This window comes from Miniopterus natalensis, chromosome 15 (assembly GCF_054644295.1).
Source record: "Miniopterus natalensis isolate mMinNat1 chromosome 15, mMinNat1.hap1, whole genome shotgun sequence".
NCBI lineage: Eukaryota > Metazoa > Chordata > Mammalia > Chiroptera > Miniopteridae > Miniopterus > Miniopterus natalensis.
Window position 1 is genome coordinate 16,482,381 of NC_142095.1, and position 27,102 is coordinate 16,509,482.

At 34.4% G+C, this 27,102-nt stretch overlaps 1 protein-coding gene and 1 pseudogene across 1 annotated transcript in view; both read right to left on the minus strand.

The window, feature by feature from the left end:
- The window catches only part of LOC107526361 (ubiquitin-conjugating enzyme E2 E2), a 213,024-nt gene that overhangs the window by 97,545 nt on the left and 88,377 nt on the right, over positions 1 to 27,102 (minus strand). The window lies entirely within an intron of this gene.
- On the minus strand, positions 7,856 to 9,665 carry LOC107526403 (small ribosomal subunit protein eS24 pseudogene; annotated as a pseudogene).

The window sequence follows — 27,102 nt, forward strand, 5'->3', positions numbered from 1 at the left end:
CTCCCATTTAGCAAATTAGCAGTCTGTGACACTGAGAAATTAAATATCTTGGAAAATCCCACAGGTAGTGAGAAGTTGACCTGGAAAATACTGTGCATGGAAGAGTCAATAGGTTCAGTTTTAGACAGCATGGTCAAGGAAGCACTCTCCTTAGAGGTAACACCTAGGAAGAGACCTAAAAGAGGAAGAATAGCCAGACATATAAGAAAGAGTGGTCCAGACCAAGTAAAGAGCTGGGAGAAAGGCCCCCAAGATGGAAAAAACCTAGTAGAGTTGAGAAGTAGAAAGGCGGATATAGCCCGAGTCAAGTGAAAGACAGACAGGAAGATGAGGCTGCACAGGCAGGCAGAGGCGCTGTGGGCCTGAGTAGGGAGCTCCACGTGACTGACTGACCCTTCCACTGCGCAGCCCTTATCTGGTTCTCTGTGAGAGCCTCAGTGGCAGAAACCACGTCTTATGTTTTAAATACCTCTTGCAGCACCCAGCCCACAGTATTATGCAAAGTACCCTGTGGAGAATCTCCTAAGAGGAAGAACGGGGTGGGTGTCACTGTGTGCAGCAGTGGCTGAAAAGGCCTAACGCAGGAGATGCAACTTGAGAAGGGGGCATTCCAGACCTGTGGTGTGCCACATCCATGGCTGTGGAGGGAAAGTAAAAAAGTTCTAACAACTACAACATGGAACATGGGGAAACAAGATTTTGTTTTGGGAAGGGAAAGCAAAATTTCTGAAAGAAAAAGTTTTTTCTGTGAGGAAAACTCTAAATATACAATTAGGATTTATACCCAGATTTCCTTTAAAAGGAAAACAAGTTCTCAAATTCTTTCCCAACTGAGTACTTTAGTTTTTTGTGTGAGAATACAAGACTCAGAATACCCAGAGGAAGGACTTAGTCCCTAATAAAATGTTAACATGTGATGCTAGCAAGGGGAAGAAATACCATGGAATCGTGGAATGAACATGGGCACAGGAGTCAGAAAGTCCACAATTAAATCCCAATTTAGCTACTGTGATATAAGACCCAAAATTAAGGTTCAATATTATGTGATGCCTTGATATCAGGTGAAATCAGGAAGGCTTTGAAAAACCTAACTTGCCCTCCCCACTCTGCTCCTGTGGATAAGGGACCCTAACATTCCTTATCAAAGGGCTCAGGTGCAGTTCTTGCTCATCCGTGAGTAGCAGGTTTCAGTTCCCTGCCAGCTTGCAGAATTATTCGAACAAACCAATCACATCCTTCTGTGGGAACCAGAGGATACCTCACCCTCTTAATACTACAAAGCCTGCCTCCCACAGCCTCTGGCTGTTCACTCTATTCCCAAATGCAACTCCCACATGACCCTGCATGGTGTGTAGGGTCTTCCTCCCTGGAGCTGAGTGTATGTGACTAATAAACAGCTGTCAAATCTCATCTGATAATAGTCGGGTGTGTGTTGTGTTCAGCCATCCCCACAACCCCATGGTAGGCATCCTTTCCTCATCAAAGCGGGGGAAGAGGCATCAAAATAACCACTAAGTGGATGTGTGACTCAGGCCTTAGGCCAAGTCATTTAACTTTCATCTCCAAGCTTTTTAATCTGTATAATAGGATTAATAATATTTACCTTGCAGGTTATTGTGAGCATTTTGTCTTGCAGTTATTACTGTGAACACTGTGTCTACTACTGCAGTGTAGTGCTAGACTCATCGCTGATTCTAATACCATTCCCACCCTGTCATCTCCTCTATTGATTTAAACCCTATAAAAATTACGATTAATAATAACTGAGTTTAAAAGAATAGGTAGAAATATAAATGACAGTGTGCTCAGATCAGGTTTAAAAAGCAATCTGGCTTATCAGAAATAATAACATTACAATTCCAGCTACCACAAAAAGAACTACGAGGAAAATTTATAAGAGTTTTAGACAAATAATGAAGGTAGACATGAACCCAAGACTGCTTTTAAGATAATGATTAGTAGGCTTAACTGTACTTTGATTGTGTGAATCCTGATATGCAAACAATGTAATTTACAATCAAAAAAGGACTTTTAATAAGCTAACATTCTGCGTGCAAGTGCTCTATTTTGAAAAAAATTGGTTGCTCCAGATAAAAGACAAGGGTATAAATGAAGTTAATAAAGCTTTACTCTGGCAGAATTTCCGTTCCTTCAGGTTTTTCTTCTTTGTTGCATGTCAACTTGTTTAAACTTACACACCCCAGTGCACCCATGTTTCATGAATTTAGTCACACATCTTTATGCCTTTCAATTTTTATGCAATGACATAATTTATATGTTTGCAGATTTACGTATTTGGAGAAGAGCAAAATTAGTTATGTTCTCCAGTAAGCAACTAAATTCCATATTGAGATATTTTAAATGTACCTTTTGAACATGGCTCCTTGGCTACCACATTTGATAAATATTTAAGTATGAGCTTAAAGTGGATTACTGTTAAGATGTAAGAAAATTGTACAGTGATAAAAGTTGTAATAAAAATAAGCAGAACACCCACTATTCATACACTATTAAGTGCATTAGCTGGACTCAAAAGCAGTAACTTTTACTCAAGCAACAGCAATATTCTGATCAGTCTATTAGCTTTAGACATTGCATATTAGTTACAGACTATTGGAAATACTTATGTTTGTATGCTCCAAGAAATGGTTTTCACTATATTATAAATGGTTAAATATAACACTGAGGATTTATCTTAAATAAAAACGAGGGGGAAATCTCTCATTTATCTTTACAAGGTAGCTTTAAAAATTTACCATACCTAGTCTCTACATATTCCAATACTATAGATCTTGGGGGGGTGGGAGAACAAGATATGAAGTGTTTCTCTAATTAACTTTCCTTAAGGGACGCAAATTTATAAAAGGAGACCACTGAATGACCACATTTTTCATTCACTCTCATTTTGTTAAGTTTCTTTCCCTTTGGCTGAATAGTTTGGTGGGAGTATTAAAAAAATAACTTAGCTCAGTGTTTAAAACTTTTTAAAAAAAAGCCAAAAAGACAAGTCATTTTCTTGATTCCTTACTATTACAAGGTATTCCAACATTCAGATATCACATACTCTGGTTAATTATCGCCAATAAGATTTAAGATCTAGCTATAAAAGTCTGCATCAATTTGTTTAAAACATTTTTTTTAAACAACCAATTTACAGTGCCAAACAATGCTCAAAAATCATATACATTTACTGTTGACATTAGTCCAGAACATTCATCTGCATTAAAAAACTTCAAGAACTCAATCACCATTTATCTAAAACCACAAATTAAACAGGACTCCAGCTTCTCAATATGACTGAATCAGCTGTCTTCCATGGTGTTTTTCTTTTTTTAAGGTATAAACTCATGATGTTTTTGTTTACTGTCACAAAGCTAGTTGAGTTCTCTATCAATATATAGCAGTTTTGTTTGGTACATTACAGTATGCCAGGTGGCTGGAACAGTGCTTGGCATATAGGGTACAAATCTTCTACCAAAAAGTCATATTTATTTTTTGCTTCCATAACATCTTATCACACATATAAATAGAGTACCTCTTAAAGGCATCAAAAGCCGAAAGTGCAGTGTTCAATATTTTCTGTTGCAGCATAACCAAGGGTCTTTTTTATCATGATATCAATATCTATTTCTACAGAACCCCACATAAGGTTTATTCATTTCATGTGAACTGTACGAAAAAAAAAATAGCAGAAAAGAAGTCTGTATATTATTGTTATTTGGACACAAATCCATATGTAAATATGTATCTATAGGGTTGGAAGGGGGAGGACTTTTAAAAGTATTTAAATCAATTTTAAACGAAAAATAAAGTATTTAAAATTGAGAAAACTACTACGGAATTAGGACAGAATAATAGTAAGCATTGTTCTCTAAACTTGTTGGAAAAAGTAAAGAAAAAATATATTGGAGTTCTGGAGAGATTTATAGTAGTAATTTATCAACAAAACGGTGTAACTGGTACATTGATATAAAAAGCCTTCTAAATATTAAAAATCATCTCACCAGATGGGGGAAAAAAACCTGTTTAAAGTCTAACACAATAATCATTTCTAGAAATTTGCTTTTAAATGCTGGTGCTATTTGTTACAATTTTGGCTTTTCCTTTTCTTTCCCGGCTTTTAACTATTAAAACATGAAGACTGTTCATTCAAATAAACAATTATATGCACGTTATGGTACCTTTCAGCCCATAGTCTTAAAGGATTAATTAGTTAATTAATAAGGAGGAGCTATTTATCCTAAATTAGGGTAATCAGGCTTAAGAAAAGCAAAGATGCTTTTTTCCTCTGCACATACCATTTTGGAATTTGAAATTGCTTGTGATATAAACTGTATTTGATAAAACATCATGAATACTTTATAGAAATTACTGAAAAGCTGATTACTGACTATAGTTGCAGAAAATTTATCCAAATCTTCTAGAATGAAAGTTGTACATTGCTATGTGATCATGATTAGTAGGGTTTACTTACATGCTTTTCAGTTAGTTGTGATCTCTTTGCAAGAGTTTATTTAGCTTTGTATATCATAATCCCTGATTACTATCTATCAGCTTGCATTAATGTAGGTCAATTTGGCCACAATCTTATTGAAAACATTGTGAAATAATTTTAATTCCTAAATATTAAGGCTTATTTTCACGATCACGTAACTTTGTTTCTGTAATGTCATCATCTATGATAAGAAAACAACTAAACTAAGGCTCTTAACCTCCAGCTTGCAAGGCTCAGTGGTTAATGTAAATAAAGTGGTTTATACTATTTTATTCTTACCACAAAGCTCTATTTTGTATTTAAGAGGAGATCCAAAGATGTGCCAGAAGTGATAAATCTGTAAACTCCCTTATGCAACTGATAAGAGAGCTCTATTAAATATATATCTAAGAAACGGACAAGAAAATTAACAGGTGATATACATCACAGCTCAAGAGAAATCATAGACTTTTTAATGATCAGAATCTATCCATAGTAAGTATACTAGACTGTACTCAAGCCATTTCCCAAGAGTAACAAAATCGGAGACTATATCTCTTATTAAGAAAAGGGACAATCTTAACAGGAAATTAATATAAAAACTAAACTAATAGTCTAGTTATTCAAATTTTTTAAGTCTATTAAGTTATGCTTCTAATACCTTGCACATATTGAGCTCACAAACAAAATTTGCTTATCTCCTCTTAAACAGTAAAAAACAAAATCTTCCTCCACATTAGACTCAAAAAGCCATCATAATCCGCATTGGATTCAACTTAATATATTACAACAAAGCATAAATCTTCAGTGCAGAGCAATGATTTTCAAAGAGTGATCCTGTAAGTTATTTTCCTCCCTTAAGTCAGAGAAGAAGGGTACATTAGTGAGGAGGAGTCAGCTTTGTATTCCTACTCCAAACAAAGCAGCCCAGCTTTTATATTTTTTGGAGTTTTGGTTCAAAATTTTTTAAAAAATAAAGGTTTTCATAACTAAAAAAACAAAACATTGCAAACAATTTGCAAACTGATTACTTTCTCCTTTCTTCTGTTTTCCCCTGGCCTATTATCCCTTACATTATAGAGATTCCCTACACCTCAGATACCTAACAGCAACACACAGTAAATAAAACACTGGGGAGGGGAGGGGAGAGGAGGGGAGGGAGGGGAGGGTTGAGGAAAGAGATGGCATTGCTGTCAAACTCATGTTAAATGTTATCATCCTATCCAAGTTGAGTATCCTTGAGCAAATTAAGAGGTATGCCTCTATATTAACAAAATCTGTTTTCAAGAGTCGTATGTAAACATCAGTGTCATGTCAATACTTGTGGGGCTCCACTAATACATACACTAGTAACATGACTGAATACATAAGTGGAAATCTAGTAAGAGTAGAAACTTCCAGGACAGGCCTCAGTTTGAATTCTAGCTCAGCCATGACCTTAGGTGAGTCGTTAACCTCTTTGAGTTTTATTTTTCTCAAGTAACAAAACATGTGCTTACTTCGCAAGGCTGTTGCGAGAATTATATATAATGTGTGTATAGTACCCACTACAGTGCATGTAGTACGTTCTTAGTAAAGGTAAAGAAGTGAAAATTTTTTTGTTAACTGATTCTTCAATAAAAATGAGATGAAAACAAAAGACTTGCAAAGTATGGAAAATTTATTTCAACTTAAGTAAACAAGAGGACAACTAAACCTTTAAGAATAATATACTGACTTGCCCGGTATGGGAGGGTGTTCTCTTACTTGTGAACATAAAGTAAGCATTTACACAGCAGCTAACAGGGACCTAAAACTTGGTGATTCAAGAATCTCAGGATAGGAAGGGACGTGAAATGTCATCTTGTCTAAAACCTTCTTTGTACCTTCCTGACAACTCATTATCCATCACTGGCTTAAACACCACCTTCTAGAAAGAGAAAATTTTCCAACCAAACAGCTTATACAAATTTTGTCTGCTCTAATTGTTAGCGCTTCCTTAAACTGAGTATAAATCTGCCTTCTCACAGCTTTCATTCACTAGTCCCTATTCTACCTTCTGGAAACAGACAGAACAAGCCTAAGCTCTCTTCCATCTGATAATCCACAAGTATTTGAAGTAGCTCCCTGTCCCTTCTCTAGGCCAAACAATCCTAGTTCTCTGGAAGACTTTCTATTTCTTTATTCCTACAAAGAACTGAGGTCCTAGAAGATCACATTATAGGGGTCACAAAAACTGATAATCAAAGAATATCTGATCAGACATGCTTGTTTATGTGCTTAATAGTTTTAAAATTTCATAAAGATACACGAAATCTTGGTGTAGATGGTGAAGAATATTATAAAGACATGTGTTGGATGTTAGACTATGAACATCATTTGTCCTTATGCTTACACATACAAAGAATAGTAATTGCACTGATTATTAGAATAAAGACTATCTTGGGTATTATTCTCTATATAATGAAGGTTCCAATCCCTTTAAGCTTCATTTCCAATATCCACATAAAGGAGTTTCATATGACTTTAAATTATATAAAATCTTATGAACATGAAATGACTCTATGGTATTGTCAATTAAAATAATTTTTCCAAATCACATAATCTTAAAACTTGAGAGACAGAAAGGACCCTTTCCTTTTACATTTTATTTTTTTAAATTAATTTGGGTGACATTGGTTAATATTACATAGGTTTCAAGTGTAGATTTCTATGAAACATGATCTGTATATTACGCTGTGTGCCCACCACTCAAAGTCAAATCATCTTCCATCACCATATATTTGGCCCCCTTTATCCATTACTATTCCCCTAACCCCTTTCCCACTGGTAACCACCAAGCTGTTGTCTGTGTCTATGAGTTTGTTTTATATTCCACATGAGTGAAACCATACGGTTCTTAGCTTTTTCTGACTTATTTCGCTTAGCAAAATAAGGTCCATCCATGTTGTTGCAAATGGCAGTATTTCAACTTTTCTTATGGCTGAGTAGTATATGTGTGCCACATCTTCTTCATTCAATCATTTATCGAAGGATACTTTGGTTGTTTCCATGTCTTGGCCACCTGAATAATGCGACAATGAACATAGGGGTGCATATATCTTTGCGAATAAGTGTTGTCAAATGTTTTGGGTAGATGGCCAGGAAAGGGGCTGCTGGGTCATATGATAACCCTATTCTTAATTTTTTGAGGAGCCTCCATACGGTTTTCCACAGTGGCTGTACCAGTTTCCATTTCCACTAGCAGTGAATGAGGGTTCCTTTTCCTCCACAACCTCTCCACTTGTTATTACTTGTCTTGTTGATATCAGCCATTCTAACAGGTGTGAGGTGGTATCTAATAGAACTTTCCATTTGTATTTTCCTATTAACTAGTGAAGTTGAACATCTTTTCATTTATCTGTCGACCACATATCTGTTTCATATATCTTGGGAGAAGTGTCTGTTCAAGTAGCAAGGACCTCTTTGATAAGCTTTCTAGTCCAATTCCTTCATTTTATTAAAAATGGAAACTCAGTAAGCAGTTACAGAGTTCCTTCTGGGAAAATAAATCCATTTGTACCTTCATTAAGCATTAATTGGGCTCCTACTATGTGCAATATATGCAATGCACTAGGTAAGATGCTATAAAGGTTACAACATAAAGACACCTATATTTATGTAATTTAAATAAAAGCAACTGAAATATCTAAAAATAGAAAAATGGTTGAATTGTTATAATATAGTCATATAGCAAAATATAGTCATTCAATATTATATATCTGAATTTTTTTTAAAGTTCTCAGTTTATTAATTCTCTCATGAAAAATCTGCACAATTACCACAGATAAAGTCACTGCAGAATCTTTACTCCTTTTTGCAGCACCAACACTGGCCTTTGCGGTCCCCCGACTTCTTCATCCTGTTCCTGCACTGCTTTCTCTGTTTTTTTGAGGTCGTCTTCTTCTCATACAGGCCATGTCTTGCAAGTCTATGTTTGGGTTCATTTTTCTTTGCGTAATCCAAGGAATCATAAATTATGTCAAAGCCAGTTGTCTTGCCACCGCCAAAATGAGTTCTAATCCAAACACAAAGATGATACCTGGTGTGGTCCTGTACATTTTGGCTAGTTTTTCCTGAATTTCTGTCTTGGGTACTGTTGCCTTCCCAGGGTGAAGGACATCAATAACCATTTGCTTCCACTGAGGCAGTCTGTTGGTCATGGACTTCCTGGTCTGGATAGTTACTGTGTCATTCATGATGAAGGCTAATTTTCAAGTAGTCAGGGAGGAAAAAAGTTGTATCTGAATAGTTTTAATGATACAGAAAATGCTCAATAAAAAGCAAAATGCAAAATTAAATTTATGTAAGTTTTATTAAAATTACATTCACAAAGAGAATAAAAACCTTTAAGAACATGATACTGTCTATACACGGTGAGATTACAGGTGGGTTTTCATTATTTTTTGTACCTTTTTTAAATATCCAAACTTTATTAGGAGACTGATTTTCATAATCAAAAGGGAAAATGTCATTGGCAATCTTGTTATATACAATCATAACTCAATAATAAGTAAATAAAATATCAAATTGATGAATGATAAAAAAATATGAATAGACATAGTTCATGTCCTCAGGAAGCTTACATTTTGCAGACAACTGAAACCGACATAAATAATGATAATCCAGGTTAGAAAAATCTTAACTTCTATAGTAGATGATAGCCACCTGTTCTACTATTTCATCATGGACTCCCTTCCTAAGCATCTGCCTCCTTCTAAATGCCTAAAAAGTATTTTGTTCACTTGTTCTTATATTTACATGCTGAGACTTAGTTGCCTACTAGCAGGCAGGCATTTTGTCAGCATCCATGCAAGTCTGAAATTTCTTAATTGTGGAGGGGGGCAAAAGTCCTCAGGATTCTGTACCCCTAAGCAAGAGAGAGGGGACAGAGTTTCCCCATTGCAGGAGGTACCATGCAATTCAAATCAGCTGAGCAGGTGCCTCGAGAGAAGCAAATACCAATAAAACCAATGATTCACTCATTCATTTAACGGATATTCATTGATTCAGCACCTATATCTGTCAGACACTATACCAGGCACAAAGGCACAATGTTAAGGAAAAGGAGCATGTCTCTGCTACCACAAAGCGCTCAGTGTACTTTGAGTTTCTCCTTCAAGGCTGCACAGCGGGTGAGTGTGAATAATCTCTGCAAACACACTACAAAAACAAAACAGATTCTCAAGCAATACCCACAACTTCCCCAACTCTGATGAGGCACTTCCCCATGTTATGTCAAGTCTTGAGTAGCTTCCATTCTAAGCATTGCCATTTTGGACCTAAGGGAGATCTGGGAAGAGAAAATATGTCACATGTTGACAACCTGTCACTGTACAGGCAGAAAAACAGAAAGTACATTTTGAAGGTGAAGCACATTCTGAAGGTGCTTCTACATTTGAAGCATCTGCATAGCCAGAGACAGTAAAACTCAAGAATTACGACAAGTTCACTTGAAAAGTAAGATTGTGAAAGTGAAAATCAGGATGACTAGAACAGGTGTTCAGGCCTTTAATCTAACATCCTTACTGCCAAGGGAATTTTAACCATATCAAAGTACCATTTGCAAAGTAACAGCATAACTTAAATACTGCTAAATCTGGCAGTTAGAGTCATTACAGCTGTAATCATGTCGAATCTTCTTCCTCTACTGTTGTTCTGAAGATTCAGGAAGTCTATCTACATGTTAACATGGAAGATCTATCATAACAGTTATTTTTAACACCGCCATGAGCTGTTGACAGAATGCCTAGCCTAAGATCTGCTTGTCAACAAACAACACTTTCTCAGTTACTAAGCTGACAATTCTGTACACGAATAATGTACTTCAGAAACATAGAAAAGGCTCAGATTTTTACTTATAGGCAGGCCTTGTTTTACTGTGCTTTACTCTATTGCACTTCACAGATTGTGTGTTTTTCACAAGTTGAAGGCAAGACCCTCCACCAGCAGAAAGATTATGATTCACTTTACTGTGATACTTGCTTCATTATGGTGGTCTGGAACCAAGCCTGCAATTATCTCTGAGGTATGCCTGTACTAAAATGACCCCCACAAGCCAGTAAATTCTATTCCATTATAAATTTAGGATTGACTAAATTTATGGTTGTATCTCACCTGTAATTTTCTTTAAAACACTAACTGCTAATTTCAGTCATTTTTGTCTGTGACTCACATTTTACATCATTACCCAATGATATATACATATATAACTGAAAGAAAAGGTTCACAAACTTATCACATGCATTGTACTTCTATACCATCCCATCCTAAACTACAGTAAGCAAAAGATGTTGGTCCTGTTGATTTCACAAACCACTAACTGATGAGATTTTAAACTTGATAAAAATCTCAATACAGACTGCCGGATGTATCTCTATGTTCAAGTTATCATTTGAAGGACCTAATCAGGTTTTACCACTGAGGATGTGGGCTGTTAGCTTGTGAAAAACTCTATTCAGGATTTTAACTCCAGAGACAGCTTGATCCAAAATCTTTACCTGCACTCAATATCTTTACCTATATCTCTAACAGAGGCTTCATCTATGAGAATAAAATAGTGTTCAAAATATGTGACTCGTCAGAAATATCACAGAAGCTCCTTCACCCTTGCATGAGTGGAGTAGGATGCTCTGGCAAGTCTAGCAGCCTAACACCTTTTGAGTTTCATCCAAGGTCATGAAAGTCCTCAAGTCTCGTTCCTACACCAAACACCCTCCCCCAAGCTAGAAGATTCTGGTGTCTAATCATACTAGAAAGTTAGCTGATCCTACCATCAGAATGTTATTTTCTTTGCTTAGTTCTTGGTCCAAGTATGTTTAAAGAAACAAAGCAAGGAATTTAATGGCCCATGAAATACGGTTCTATGATTATTTTTGTGTCTGCTTTCTAATAGGAGTTTGTAGGTGGGCAAAATTTGGTCTGAAATTTAAGTTGACTTGAAGCAAGGCTGTGAAAGATACCAAAAGAATCAGAAAAAAAATGAATCAAATTGGCTTGGATAAAGTTTCAACAGGAAGGTCTTCCACTTTATTTGTTACCAATATAGTTCTCATCTAATACACAAATCAACATTATTTCATCAAGCACAACTTCTCTGAAACATGTTTTCCAAAAGAAAAACAGGAGAGAGAAAAAGTGACAGGTTAGTTTTGGATAAGAGCTCCTGAAGGGAGGGAAGGAAAGAGGCAGGAAAGGAAGAAGGTAGGGAGGAGAGTATGAAGCTTGATAGCAACTTGCATAGTGGTTAAGTTCTCTTTTTCAGGCCATTCTGAAAGTCACAGAGTTCTCTACAGAAAAAGAAAATACACCACCTTGATGACATCCTGTTTTCTCCTTTGGAGAACACCAGAAGAAAATAGCCCACAAATTCAAAATATCACTAAGTATGGTTGCTTTAAGATTTGGAATGGGCTTTCCTTCTGACACCCCCACCCCGTACCCCAGGGTACTGACTTTATAAAGGAGCTATGCCAAGAGAGATAAGTGAATTAAATAGAATACTCTGTAGCACAGTTTAGCAGGCAATTCATCATCAGAGAAGTCTCAAGTACTGCTGGCTGAATTTTAAAGCACTTTCTCCAATAAGGCTGGACATGCATGCTTCTGGGCATACAAATTTTCTTTAGGTTGGTAAGAGAATTGTTTCCTCATTCCATCTTTCTTACAGTCAACTCAATTATCACAGTCACAGAAGACAGGGTTAGCAGGGATAACTCCAAGAAAAATTTTTAGAAAACTCATTTTACCTATTAGTTTCAATCTCCTCTTTAACTCAAAACTTTTAACCTAGCAACCCATAAATCATTAAATTTATTTATTTGAGCTTTATTATGCCTTGTTACTCTGCGGTATTAACTAGATGCATAATAATAATATTAAAAACTTCTTACTAAATGAGTTCTTTAAACCTGTTTTCCCACTAACCTCATAAATTAGCTATTATTGTCACCATTTTACAGACAGGAAAATGGAAGCTTGTTCAGAGAGTTAAATAAATCACTCTAAAGTCACATAAGTAGTAAGTGACACAAAGCCAGGATCTGAATCTAGGCCAGCTTGTCCTGCCCTTTTCACTGTGCTGTATCATTTCCACAAAAAAGAAAGAAAAAACAAAAAAAAGGCAGCAAAAAAAAGGTCAGAAGAAGGGGACTGGTGCACACATTAGCAAATCTTTGTGAACTAGATGACCCTGGAAAGACTAACACTATCTTTACTTTTTGGTTCTGCTTTCTAGGCAGTCAATATAAAACCAGTATTTTTAAGTGATCCAGTTTTATACTCAAGTTGTCTTTATTCATTTTTAAAAACAATAACACTTAGATCCTTACTAAGATGAAATTCATGAAGAAAAGTGTCATTAAAAGAGGCTGAGATTTTAACTTGGCCCTAGTTATGGATAAATCAATAGAAAAGTCAATTATTTTGAGTGACTGACAGGCAGCACTGCCAAGAAGTTTCTCTCATTCTGATCTAGACTTGTGTTCAAAGTAAAAGGGTGTCTCCAATTGGTGAATTACACAAATTTATGAATGCTCTAAAATGAGTAATATTAGGGACTATCAAGTCCCTAAAGTAAAGGTTAAAACTAAATAAATGTTAAAGGTCTGATAAATGAACTCACCTAAGTCTCACTCAGACCTGCTTTTCTGCTTCCTATGCTTCCATTTCAGGAGATGGTCCCATTATCAACAGTTACCCAGTTGAAAGCCTGGACATCTCTCAACTCCTCCACTTCCTTTTCACCTAATTCTTACTGACTTTTTAGAATTCTTGAGGAGAGTCCTTAACAGTTCTATGGGGAAAACACAACTCTGCATAATCATTTGCCAATAAACAGACTCCCTACTGAACAGTAAAAACAGACAATGTACTGTGGTTGAAAATCGCTTCTGTATGTCAGAAGACCCAACTTTTGATTGCCTCTTGGCCACTAACAAGCTCTGGGACTTCAGGAATAAAGAAAGGTACTAGACACTGTTAGGTGTTCTATATAACTTCATTTCATTCTTAGAAGTCAATGAGGCAGATATATTATACACATTTTTTATAAAGGATACAAAGGCCCAAAGGATTAAGATACCAGGCCCAAGTTTACAAAGCAAAGGGATTTAGAATTCAAACCTAAACCTGTCTGGCACATTACACTGTTTCATGTGACTTCTCATCTATAAAATATTTTATAATAATACACAAGGATATTATTTAGGAAACTGTTGCTGCAAAATATTTCTCAAAAATGCACTGATTATAGTCGCATCAATTGTCAATTAAGTGCCAGCTTTGTCCTACACTTTATTTTAGCATCAGAAAAACATGTAAACACAGAGTCATGGTATATATACCAAATTTCATAATGCTAACAAAGTGGCTGAAGTAAATAAATATGCTGAGAAATAAACTGTGGTAAACCACTTGCATCTCAGATTCCCCTGTATTCAATACATCCACAATTGAATAATATAATTTGATGGAGCAGAAAAGTGATGGAAATTTATAGGCAAATTCTCTCTACCTGTTGCTATAGAAGTATGAGCAAACGAACATATTAGGCTTAGCAAATATTTGAATGCTAAAGTTGGCAATTACCGTCACGTGCCACATAATGTTTTGGCCAACGACAAACCACATACATGATGGTGCTCTCATAAGAAGAATCCCTAAGAAAATTCACAGCAAAGGGCTTAGTGAAGTTCTTGCAGACTGCAACAAGTTCCTTAGAAAGTGTAAAAACACGGACCCCTGCATCAAAAGATATTCCTTAACGAAGAATGTTCATGGTACATTATCTGCTTACAAGCAAATTTATGATTAAAAACAAAAACAAAAAACAAGCAAACCAGCATGGACATATTTCGGTAAAGAGTGAAACACGGCCTCAGGAAGAACCTCAGGTAGGTCCTTCAGGAGGTGTTCCAGAAGAAGGCATTGTTATTATAGGAGCTGACAGCTCCGTGTGTGTTACTGCCCCTGAAGGCCATCCAGTGGGGCAAGGTGTGGAGGTGAGAGACAGTGACACTGAGGATCCTGATGCTTTACAGGCCTAGGGTAAAGTGTGTGCTTGTGTCTTAGTTTTTAATAAAAAAGTTAAAAAAAATTAAGAGAAAAACTTATAGAATAAGGATATAAAGAATAAATATTTTTGTACAGCTGTACAAAGCGCTTGTATTTTAAGCTAAGCATTATTAAAAATGAGTAAAAATGTTAAAAATTAAAGTTTATAAAGTAAAAATGTTATAGTAAGCTAAGTTTAATTTATTATTGAAGAAAAATGTTTTTAAATAAATTGAGGGTAGCCTAAGTGTATATAGTGTTTATAAAGTCTACAGTAGTGTACAGTGATGTCCTAGGCCTTCACATTCATTCACCCAGAGCCACTTCCAATCCTGTAAGCTCCCATTCATCGTAAGTGCCCTCTGTAGGTATACCATTTTTTATACTTTATACCTTATTTTTATTGTACCTTTCTATGTTTATTTAAAATTTTTTAAAATCCCCACTCAAGGACATGTTGATTTTTAGAGAGACAGAAAGAGGGAGAGGGAGGGAGGAAGAAAGGGAGAGATAGAAACATTGATCAGTTGCCTTCTGTACACTCCCCTACCAGGGATTAAACCCGCAACCTAGGTATGTACCCTGACCAGGAATCAAACCCTTGACCTTTCAGTGTGCTGGAGGATGCTCCAACCAACTAGGCCACACTGGCCAAAGCTGTACCTTTCTATGTTTAGATACACAAATACTTACCATTGTGTTATAACTGCCTATAGTATTCAGTACAGAAACATGCTGTACAGGTTTGCAGCCTAGGAGCATCAGACTATACCACATAGCCTAGTTGTGTTGTGGGCTATACCATCTACGTTTGTGTAAGTGTACTTACTCTAAGATGTTCATAAGACAAAACTGCCTACTGATGCATTTCTCAGAACACACATCCCCATCGTTAAGCATAAAAATGCTTTTTAAATTGAAAAAAATTGCTGATTTCAACAAAAATCTATGCAAAAGAAGATACTTGGGGCTGCTATAAACAAACTGATTAAACAATAAAAAATTAAAACCAGTAGAAAGTCTTAACCCATTACTTGTTCAATTCCAAATGCTGTTATTTTTAATAGCTGCCCAAGTGATCTATTCATCAAATAAGAAAAATGGACTCGTAGCTCAATCTCTATTAATGCAGGAACAATTAGGTTATCTGATAAAGAATGATGATAAGCCTCTGTGGGTTATGGGTAATAAGTCTAAGGTAATTACTACCTGTTATAGAAACACTTCATTGATATGGGCATTTATTTTTGATGAATAGATGTCAAGTTGCAGAACTAAATGGGGAGGGAAGAGCAGGAGGAATAGTTGAAAATACTGGCATCACATCTTACTGCAGTCATATAAAAAGCCACTATTTGATAAAAAAGCAATATAGCTATTCCTCATTATATGCTATTTCTAACATGCAGAACTTCATTACTATTGAGTTTATAATAAACAAATTTGTGTGTGTGTGTGTGTGTGTGTGAGACGGGGGGAGGGGGGATCCAACACCACACTCTTAGAAAGTAATGTCAAAGGAGCAGAAGCAAGAGAATAAAGAAAGGCAGAGGGTTCTGTTTCTTGAGTACAGTCATTAGGACCTGCATCCAGTTCCTGCTTGTGACTGCAGGGGGGGGGGGGGGGCGCAGCAGGAAGAAAGAGATGCTTGGAGAAACAATGACAATAGACGCAGTAATGGTCCACTCTTTTGTTACTGACAGGGTTGATTCTTCCTCTTGACTGGAAGTAGAAAGTGCTTTTGGCTTTTGTACTATCCTACTACAGCATTCATCACATACATTCACTCTGATGATTTTATGAACAATTAAACAAAACACAAGGTTGGATTTTAAAATAAGGCTTTGGCAATTAGTGGCACAGGACTTCTTTTACTATATCCCAGAAAAGTAACACTGAAGTTGTTGGAAAGTTGCGCAATTTTCACCTGGTTTTAACAGTCACTGCAACATCGTGAAATCCACGCTGTGGGAATTTATCTGAATGCTTGGCTCAAGTACTACTAGGGTACAGTAATAATATTTCTAAATCTTTGCATCAATCCTGTACCTAGCACACAATAGATGCTCAATAAAAGTTTTGATGAGTGTTTAATGTGTTAATACACAGACAATACAGTGTCCTCATTCCTGCACTATGGTTTACATATACATTCTAAATTAATTTCCTACTTATTATGGAACTAGAATTTTAAAATATATAGCTTAAATAATAGTTAATATAACTGGCAACTTAGGGTGATTTCTGGGAATTACCTATTCACTAGCTTACAGTTAGTTAAGAACCCTGCCTATAGAATGTGATAAGGCTAACTACTTGCTAGCTGTAATGGTAATTAGAGAGTAAGATCTGGGCGTTAGGTATACTAACGGCTATTGGGATGTCGTTGCTCTGGCCCTTTTCTATGGACAGAACAGGAAATATATATTTGAAATATTATGAGTTCATATTGATATTACTAATTCAAATTTAACATTACAGCTTTTGATCCTGCTAAATTTCTTTCTTATTTCTAACTTTCTTTTACATTGAGTATCTTGGATTTTAATAACATGCTTATTGTTTCTATACATAGACACTCAAAAAATTTAAAGTCTCAATACTAATATTACTAACAATAAAATTACTGAACAAAGTTAAGATTTCTTTATAGTTTTATGTCCTTAAAATATAACTCACTAAGTATTTTCCACCTTTCTCATATATCAATTTCCATACATTCTTGGGTGTATTGTAAGATTTTATACACTGTTCTATTCAGATCCATTCTTTTCTACCCGCCTAGGAATGACTGAATTTTAATAGATATGTGATGAGTCAAATGAATCTCTAGCTGAATGTGGGGAATAGCAGACATATTTTTGGATAGAAAGGGCTCTAAGAATTTGTTTCCTTTCACTGTTCATTCAATTATTTTTCAGTTCATATTCAGGCAAAGGAACATGCCTAGAACTTTGAGTTTTGTTTTTAAGTTGCAAAAGGAAAAGTGTTAGTGTTTTGAGAGGTCTTGAAACTGAAAAGCATAAATTAGGCATCTAATCCAATTACAAGAGGTATTTTTAGGGATTCCATACCAAAATTTAAGTTTTGTAAACTAAAAATATGTGTGTTGTTCTTAATTCAGATAAGAAATATTTAGGTGCACCAAAGAAACAAAATTTGCTTTTGCTTACCCTGTAGCATAGTTTAAAATACGGAGAGCTTTCAAAGTAAGCTGACTACAAAGGATATCTGCATAAACAAACAAATAAGACTTTCCTGAAAGAAGTGATTTGTTTCTTGGGATAATAAAAATAGCTTTGTTTAGTGTTACTAAATAACATAAAGAAACTAACAAAATGATTGTACAAGAAATGTCACACATCCTTTAAAAAGTTTTGTTAAGTTTTATGATGAGTCAATTTAATGCTGGGAAATAACACATACAGACATCAAAACCAATGATAAAACCAATTTACTACCTCTAAACTTCTTAGTGTATTTCCACTTTTTTCCAAAAATACTACCTCGTCATGTAAATAAACAGAATGGGGGCCGATAATTTCAATGTACTGTTTTTCTAATATATAAAATAATCTGAAATATTTCATTAGTATTAACTTGTAGTTTTTCAATAAAATGATGAAATACTACATGTATTTTAAGGTATTATTAAAAACTTTGAAATGCCTTAGATTTTTTTTTAAGCAAAATGCTCTTGTACATAAACATTATCATACTGCCAACAAGGTTTGCGAGTGATTTATCTTTTCTCCTCTAATGTACTAAAATTAACAGGGCTCTCTATGACCAGATATGAGAACAAACAATTTTAATTAACATACAGAATATCTCCCAAACACCAATATTTTAAAGTAGACCAACAGTGAGAATTCCACCTGTGAAATACAATATTTACTTTACTGTCAACAATAAAAAATAGTTGCAATGTAATTGCAGAAGCAGGCAAATATTGAGAATTACTGTTTAAAATGTGTAAGTAGCCCTTTTTTACTAATAGTTTTACAGTGTTTACTCCATAAATGATTATGACTCTAGATTATAAAGAATGGTAACAAAGCACAGATTTGTATGGCCTTAATTTCTTTGAAAAATGTCTGGTAATTTTTCTTAGGTTTCTGAGGATTACCAGGTGGTTTGGAATAATTGTGTATAAGGTCGCATTCCATTCATCTGAAGCTGTTTCAGTTTTTCAGGAATTTAACTATTTTTCCCAGGAGCAGTTATTCTAAAGGAAATATATGGTTATTTTTGTCCAAATGTCTGTTCTGCAACTTATTATTTTTATACTTTGTTACTTCTGAAAAGGAAATCTATACATGACAGTTATTAAAATTAAGAGTGAATAATTGAAAAATGCCTTAAAAATCATGTGACCATTACAGTCCAAAAAGTATATGTAATAATACCATATAAAGAAAAAAAGTAAACAGGACCTAGTTAAGGAAAGGAAGAACAATAGTTGTGACAGAAAACTGGGCTAAGGAAAATGTTTGCATTTGGACACAATTTAACTTTGAGCTTCCTGGTAGACAGTATTTTTTATTTTTATTTTTTGCAGATATAGATATCTCTGTCTAGGAACTCTATCAGGTGATGTTTTTACTTGTAAAAAGTAGTAGTATTTAGGTCCCCAGGGGACCACCCAAGGTGCTAAACAAATGTATTTCACTAAAGTTTCAAATCACTTTGATAATTTTAAAGAAAAACCCAACACTTTATAAAGACTCCTTTGGCACTTTTAAAAAGTGATGACAGGTGTACATGCTGTTAGTTCTGGAAAATACAGCTATGTATTTCATTATGCAGGTGACAAAAGCATTTATTTGGAAGCAGAGGCTTGTGGAAAAAAATTAGGAAAAGTGTGATGCTGGTGATTTATCGCTGTTTCTTCCCCACCCCCATCTGCAGGTCCTACCATTCCTTCTGGGGTGGTGTTCTTGAATACTGAATAGATCATTGTTTCAGCCTTAACCTGAAGTAGGTAACAGCCCTGAAAGACTCTCTGAGACCAGTGGTTTTCAAACTGGATGTCAAACACAAATAGGGTTCCATCTTCAAAAAGTTGAGATACAGGGAATTAACTGGAAATGGATGTTATTACTACTTACTGGACTTTACAGAAACATATATGTTAATGTCCACTGAAAGAGATATGGTATAAAGAATTTTTTAAAAATTCACTTCACCATGGAATCCTATTTTATGGAATACCTATTAACCTCTCACAGATTAGGAAATTGCTGCCTTTTAAGCCAATTTTAGAAAGCAGTAATGCTCTAAAACCCTGATGGGCTGTAAGAAAAAACAGTTTGTACAAGGCAACCTGCAGGTCAGCTCATTAGTAAATTGGCAGATAGAATGTACCTAAACATTAAAAAAAAAAGTTTGATGTAAAGTTCATAAATAAGGCTTAAATAAAAAGCTAACACTGTGTGTATATTATATTTCATACAATGCTTTGTGAAAAGGGGTGTGTTTATTAAAAATGCATTATGTGTCCATGACTTGTAATCAATAAAATTAACCAAAAATTACAAAAGGGAAAACACCCCCCCGTTTATAGTTTTGAAGTTTAAGTGAATTAAATACTTTAAGGGGGGGGGGTAGTAGAAAACTTTTATAAATTTTTAAAAAATCACTTATATAGGAAGTATTTTTATTTTAAACCAGATGAATTTGCTAAAAATTTTATTCAAAATATTGGCTTGGAAGGTAAATTCTTTTAAATTAAATGAAAGTTTGATATTTTATCTTTTTTATTTAAATAAATGCCCATGTGCAGTTGTAGTCACATACATTTGAAATAAAGCTTCCTCATAAAAACACTAAAGCTAAATTTTGTTTATGGACCTTTTATGTATTTTATCTTTTATTATTATTTTTTCTTTTTATGTATTTTAAACACTGTTGCAATTTGATATTTTATTTTATTAATAAAAGCCGGGTCCATTTTGCCCTAAGTATTCTGTGGATTTATAGAAAACATAATTAGTTTTGAACAAAACTTTCTGAGATACTTTAGAAAGAAAAAATGCCTAATAAAAAATTATCTGATTCTGGAGATAGATGGTGGTAACAGCTGCATAACAATGTAAATGTCTTTAATGCTACTGAGATGTACACTTAAAAATGATGAAAATGGCCAATGTTATGTTATGTGTATTTTACCATAATTTAAAGAATAAATTTAAAGGTACCTGATTATAAAGTATATTTTTATTACAGAAGACTTAGAACAGTGAAAACCTCAAGACAGAACCGTTGTGAGCAATCTGGTTTACTGAGTTTCAATTTTACTTGTTTTAGTGATTTTACACATATTTTATACATTTAAAATAATCTTTCAAGGTTTTAAAAAATACGTAGAGTTCATTAGGCTTGCTTTGAAGTTATATTTTACTCTTGGGTTTAATCACAGTAAATATCTATATTAATAACATCAAATATAGTAAAACTGTCACTTGAAGCTCATTATTTTTATTTTGTTTTACATCTGGGTGAAATAAAAGTGTAGTTTTCTTATTTCTAACAAAGCAAAATATATATCAGTGCATTTTTAATTTTATGCAGTATAGTTACCATTTAGTGATATTAAATTTAATAAATGATTGTTTTATTCAAAAGTCAATGGCGGGGGCAAAAGGAACATCTGTAATACTTTTAACATTAAAGATAAAATTTTTAAAAAGTCACATTATTATGAACAAGATAAACAGTACAGTTTGACTTTGCTGTTCTTTGTTCAAAATACTGGTGACACAGATGCTCTGGCGAGGTAGCTCAGTTGAATAGAGCATCGTCCAAATACACCAAAGTCGCAGGTTCGATCCTGGGTCAGGGCACATACAAGAAGCATCCAATGATGCCTAAATAAGTGGAACAACAAATCGATGTTTCTCTGTCTCTCCCCCTCTCCCCCTCCCTTCCTCTCTCTCTAAAACCAATAAATTAAAAAAAAATTGGTGAGATAATAGGTAGTTTAAGACTCCTTGATGCCTCAAAATATCAGATATTGTCTTTGTCTTTCTCAGTCATCAATGATTAAAGCAAGCTCATCCTCTTGTGATACACTATCTCATTTTCACTTAGTAAAAGTGAAAGAGGCATATTTTTAAAATTTCTCTAAAATTAATACTGTTTAGCTTTTATATTATGGTTTTTACATCACTAGTTTGCTAATATGTTGATTTAGGCATCCCAAGGTACAGGTAAATAATAACTGTACCAAAAAGGAAAACACAAGAAGAAGAAAAAGGAGAGAGGGAAAAAAGCAGCTGCAATGAACTACAGTCCATCTTGTATGCTACCCGAGAGATAAAATAAGATTCTGACTTTGTAAGTATATCCAAGAATAATGGCTAATCTTTCCCAAATTCCTGTATTTTGATGGGAAATGTGGAAGACCTGGAGTGTAAAAGGTCAACTCAAAGCCGGTTAATATAGATGAAGTATAGAGAATAAAGGAGGGACGACTGCATGCCCTGAAGCTAGGAAGACCGGTGTTTTAGGCTATGTTGAGGAATTTAGACTTTATCTGAAATACAGAGAGCCATCAATGAGAGCAAGAGTTAAATAACCAGACTTTTATATTTAAAGGATCACTAACTGAGTCTGGACTGAGGGAGAGTGAAACTGGATGTGGGGCGATCTACCAGAGGCTCTGGCAGTGGCTGAGCTGAGAGAAGTGGACACTGAAGAGAGGAGAAGCAAGAGGGTGGAGAGCTACCGGGAGGCACAATGAGCACAGCTTGGTAACTGTGAGGAAAGATGACTGCAGGTTTCTTCCTGGCTGTGCCATTTACTACCAAGATGGATAAGACTGGAAATGTTCTTTGGTACACTTCCAACAGTTGAATGTATATGTGAGCATGTCATTTGTACATTTTAAAATAAAAATGTTAAGTTTAACTAGGCTCACTGAAAACGCAGCAAAATCTAAAGTATGGTTTAGCAATTCTGAAACTATTTTATGTGTATCTAAGATTGAGCAATCAAGTAGATTTTGAGAATCAAGTTTCTATGTCAGAGAAAGAGCTACAAATAATCCTGTATTTGTAGGAGAAAACTATGATTAACCTTGAGGTATTGGTTTGGAATTGGATTATAATTATGAACAAATGGCTTCAGATAGATATCTAAATAAAAGATTGACTGTATATATTTATATTTCCTAGCTCTGTTCATGAAAGGGCCTAGAAGCAATGATATCTTGGCACATGTGCCTAGATCTTGGTATCCTAAGTCCTAAACACCAACAAAAGGAACCAGGGCTCCTTGAAGAAAGAGCTGACTTTAGGACTGGGGCAGGGGAAATACAGAATGAGTCTGGAAGGTCTTGTGCCAGAAAGCAAGGAAATGTTCAACATAATGATGTAAGCATGTCAAAGAACAGAGGAGGCAACGTAAGGAGGTCTCAGTGGCCAAACTGGGAAAAATTTGAGCAATGGTAGGAATGCATTATAATCCACAGAATAAAAATAAATATCCAGATATAACTAAGTAAATAAATACAGAAGAAGGGAAAGCTCTTCCTTACCCCATATAGAACGCCAATTACACATGTAGAAGGAATGATGAAAACAGAAAATCACCATCTGAGAAACAGCACAGTAATAACTGTTTCAGGCAAAAATCACCAGTTAGTGGCAGATACAGTATGATTATAAACAGGATATTTACATAGTCACAAAGTATCTCACTACAAGATACTAATTACAAAGGGAAACAGAGTAATTTTACAGTGGTCACTTAACCAAGTGATCAAAGTAGACATCATCAGTGAGATGTATGGCTATATGTACTTTCTGATGTGAGGCACTGAGGACACAACATCACTTTTGTGGTATTCTTGCCCAAAATGCATAACCTGAATTTAACCATAGAAAAAAGTCAGACAAACCCAAATTAAGGGCCACAGTATAAATTTACTGATCAGTATTCTTCAAAAGTATCAAGATTATGAAAATGAACAGAGAACTGTGTCAGATTAAAGGAGGGAGACTTGACAACTAAATGCAATGGGGAGTCCTGGATTGGCCTTTAGACTAGACATTAGGATAATTAACAAAATCTGAATAAACATTTATAGACTGGTCAACAGAATAATGTTAATGTTAAATTTTCTGATTTTGATACTTGTGTTTTAGCTATATAAAATGTTAACAATCGAGGAAGCTGAATGAAGGGCACAAGGGAATTCTTTGTGGGAATACTTTGTACTATTTTTGCAACTTTGTAAGTCTGAAATTATTTCGCAATTAAAAAATTAAATTAAGTTCAAAAGTAGAAAGGACACACAGAGTCCCCAATTTAATTTAAATGTTTTCTTCAATTTAATGATGGGGGGCAAATAATATAGTGGGATTGTTTTTTTAAAATTTATAATATGTTCTGTCAGTGATCATAATTATAAAACACTGATCAAAGCATTAGATAATTCTGGAAGTATTTACTGCAAAAGTTCTCTATGCTAGTGTTAAATTCTCTATGCTTTTAACACACACTTGTTTTTCTTGGCTCCATCACTGAATATTTATCTCATTTGATGATTATTTCAGTCTTTCCATCTCTCTTCTTAATTATTATACTGGCAACAGGTATGTTGTTATTGTGGTAACATCATGTACCTTTAAAACACATTCTTAAAAATATAGTAAGTGTTCTTCCTGAAATTATTTAATTTTAACCTGACAAAAAAAATCACAGAAGTGATTGATCCTGTTTGTTTGTGTTTATTTTTAATTACTGGAAATAATTTGAAATATTGAAATATTTAGAGAAGAATAAAAAGAGGAAAAATATTCAAAATCTTTAAATATTTAGAAAAACTCTGAATTTCAGTCATTAATTTCTATTTAACATGTGGATAAGCTGAAGCCTACAAGCTTAACTATTTGCCTGAGTCATACAGTTAATATATTGGAGATGATATTTGAACCTAGGTCTGTTAGGCTTCAAATTTTCCCACAATACTTTAATGAATAAAGGAATTTCTGAAGAGCCATTATTCTCTTTAAAAATGTTCTTTTTGTTTATTTGGTAATCAGGTTTTCAGATTTCAAAATTGTCAACATTACTTATATTAAGTTTTTAGCTAAATTACAGGGTATTTATAAACTGGTTTTGAAGAAGCAAGGAAAAATAATTTGAATCTACTATGTACCACATTCTTTTTTTCTTGTGAAGCAATTTCTGAAAAATAAATATGAAATCTGAACAGCTGATGATTACACAAATAATTACTCCAAGCCACGCTGTTGAGATTCTACTTGCTGGGGCATTGTGGGTCTCATTTTGGGCTGATGAACCCTGTTTATTTATTATATATATATATATATATATATATTTCTAATGGTGCCTTTCAACTTAAAGACCACAAGCTAAATGATTAAGCTTAGGTAAGTCTACATTTTAGCATCTAAACTAGCTGACAGCTGTGAACAGAAATTACAGGTAGTATTTTAAAACCTTCTTTCTGACAACTACTCTAATCTGCATAAAATATATTCGAAATCACGATCTTCTCCCTTCTTTCCTTTCACTTCCTCTTCCCCTGACCCTCTTTCTTTTCTAAAAATGGCTCGATAATTTTACTAGAATAGTTGATGATCAATCTATTTATTTGGAAATGCATTGGACCAATTTTTTCTTCTGAAAAGTAAACATTCAGCTGTACATCATTTTATCTTAATTCTCAAAAGGAATCAATGATGATGCAAAATTATGAAGAAACCAAAACTTTAAAGACAAAGTATGTGTATATGGTTCCATAAAACAAACCCAGTAACCAATAGGAAGAGAAGTGAAAGAAAATAAACATTTGTTGACTTCCTGCCTAAGGTTTAAGTGTTTATACATTTTTGTTTACAATGGAGATTTTGAATTTGAAATGCCAAATTTGGTTAGGTTAGTAGGGGAGGAAGACGATGGAAACACTGCTTAATTCTCTCTACGCTGAAGGGGGGATTTAGGCACAAAGGAGCACTTGTATTAGTTGACTTATTGTGCAGTTTCTTTAGCACACGAGTTATAATGTTCCTGGTTACTTTAATTCCTGTGAGATTTTGTGAACTATGTTATCATCACAGACTAAATCTTAACATTATATAAACTATGCCTCTAGTTATAGAACACAGTGCATTCTGTAGTGTACCGTGCATTTATTTATAGTCAACTTTATTACTTATTGATGTGTATATTTTAAATTTTCTAACTTGTTCCTGAAACCAAGAATACATACTGGAAATATTATGGGATGTAAATTAATATTTAACATCAGCCTGAGTTGAAGGGAAGGGGAAACTTCCTTTAATAAACTTTAAGACCAAGAATAAATTTTTATATTATTTTCTCTACTTATAACTGTGGGAAACTACACCAACCAAGACTTACTGTTAAAAATTTGATATTTCAGGACAAATTATAAAAAGATGCATTTCCTTTGGAAAACTTTCCCGCCATCATTACTTGTTTTTGGTACCTAGTGGTCTAACATGAAAAAGTACTTAAAAAGTTATTCTATGTTGGTTTTTAACAGTGGTTTTATGTTATAACCATACATGTTAGTGTATATATGTGTGAATGAACATATATACAATGAATATTGCCTTATTTCAAAAGATCTTAATCAAGATAATGAAGGTATTAACATTCCTGTCAATGAAACATATTAAACACTGACATGGGAATATGATTATGATCTAGTATTAAATGGAAAGAGAAGATTCAAGACTGAGTATGTAATATATTCCATTTAAAAAATCTTCTGACGTGAACACATACATTACTTTTTAAGTAAACTTTTGTGAAGTATGACAAGCATACCAAAAAGTGCACAATCATGAATATAGTTTGAAGAATTCTCCAAAAGTGAACACACTTGTATAACCCCACTGCCTAGATTAAAACAAGAAAATTCACTCTCTCGCTACCTTTCAGTCACTGCCTCCCTGCCTCCTGCTTCTAACACCACTGATGAGTTTTGACTTTTTGAATTGTATATAAATGGAATTACATAGAATGTTCTCTCTTGTGTTTGACTTCTTTTGCTCAATATTGTTTGTGAGACTGACCCATGTGTATGGAGTTGTAGTTTATCATTCTTATTGCTGTGCAGTATTCCATTGTGAATATACCTTAATTTATCCATTCTATTTCATGGGCACTTGAGTAGCTTTCAATTTATTCTAACATTTATTATTTTTACACTTAACAGTGAATTTAAAAACCATATATACCAACCAAATCTAGTTTTCAAATGAACAACCTTTAAATTTGCAAATGGTTTACTATACTAATTACACCACAAGATTTCTACTTTATGCTTTTTCCAGTTCTTATTTATCAGGAATCTGCAGATTTGGGTATGTCTCACCACATTATGATGTTCAACCTATTTTTCTTTAAACATACTCTGATTTATCTTATTCAGAGGTTTCCATGAGCTCTCAGTGGTTGTCATTTCACCATAGAGGTAGTATGTTCTCTCTCCTTTTTCCAATCTTAGAGACACTTAAAACTGTGTGATTAATTTGATTTTGGGGACTACCTGCCTA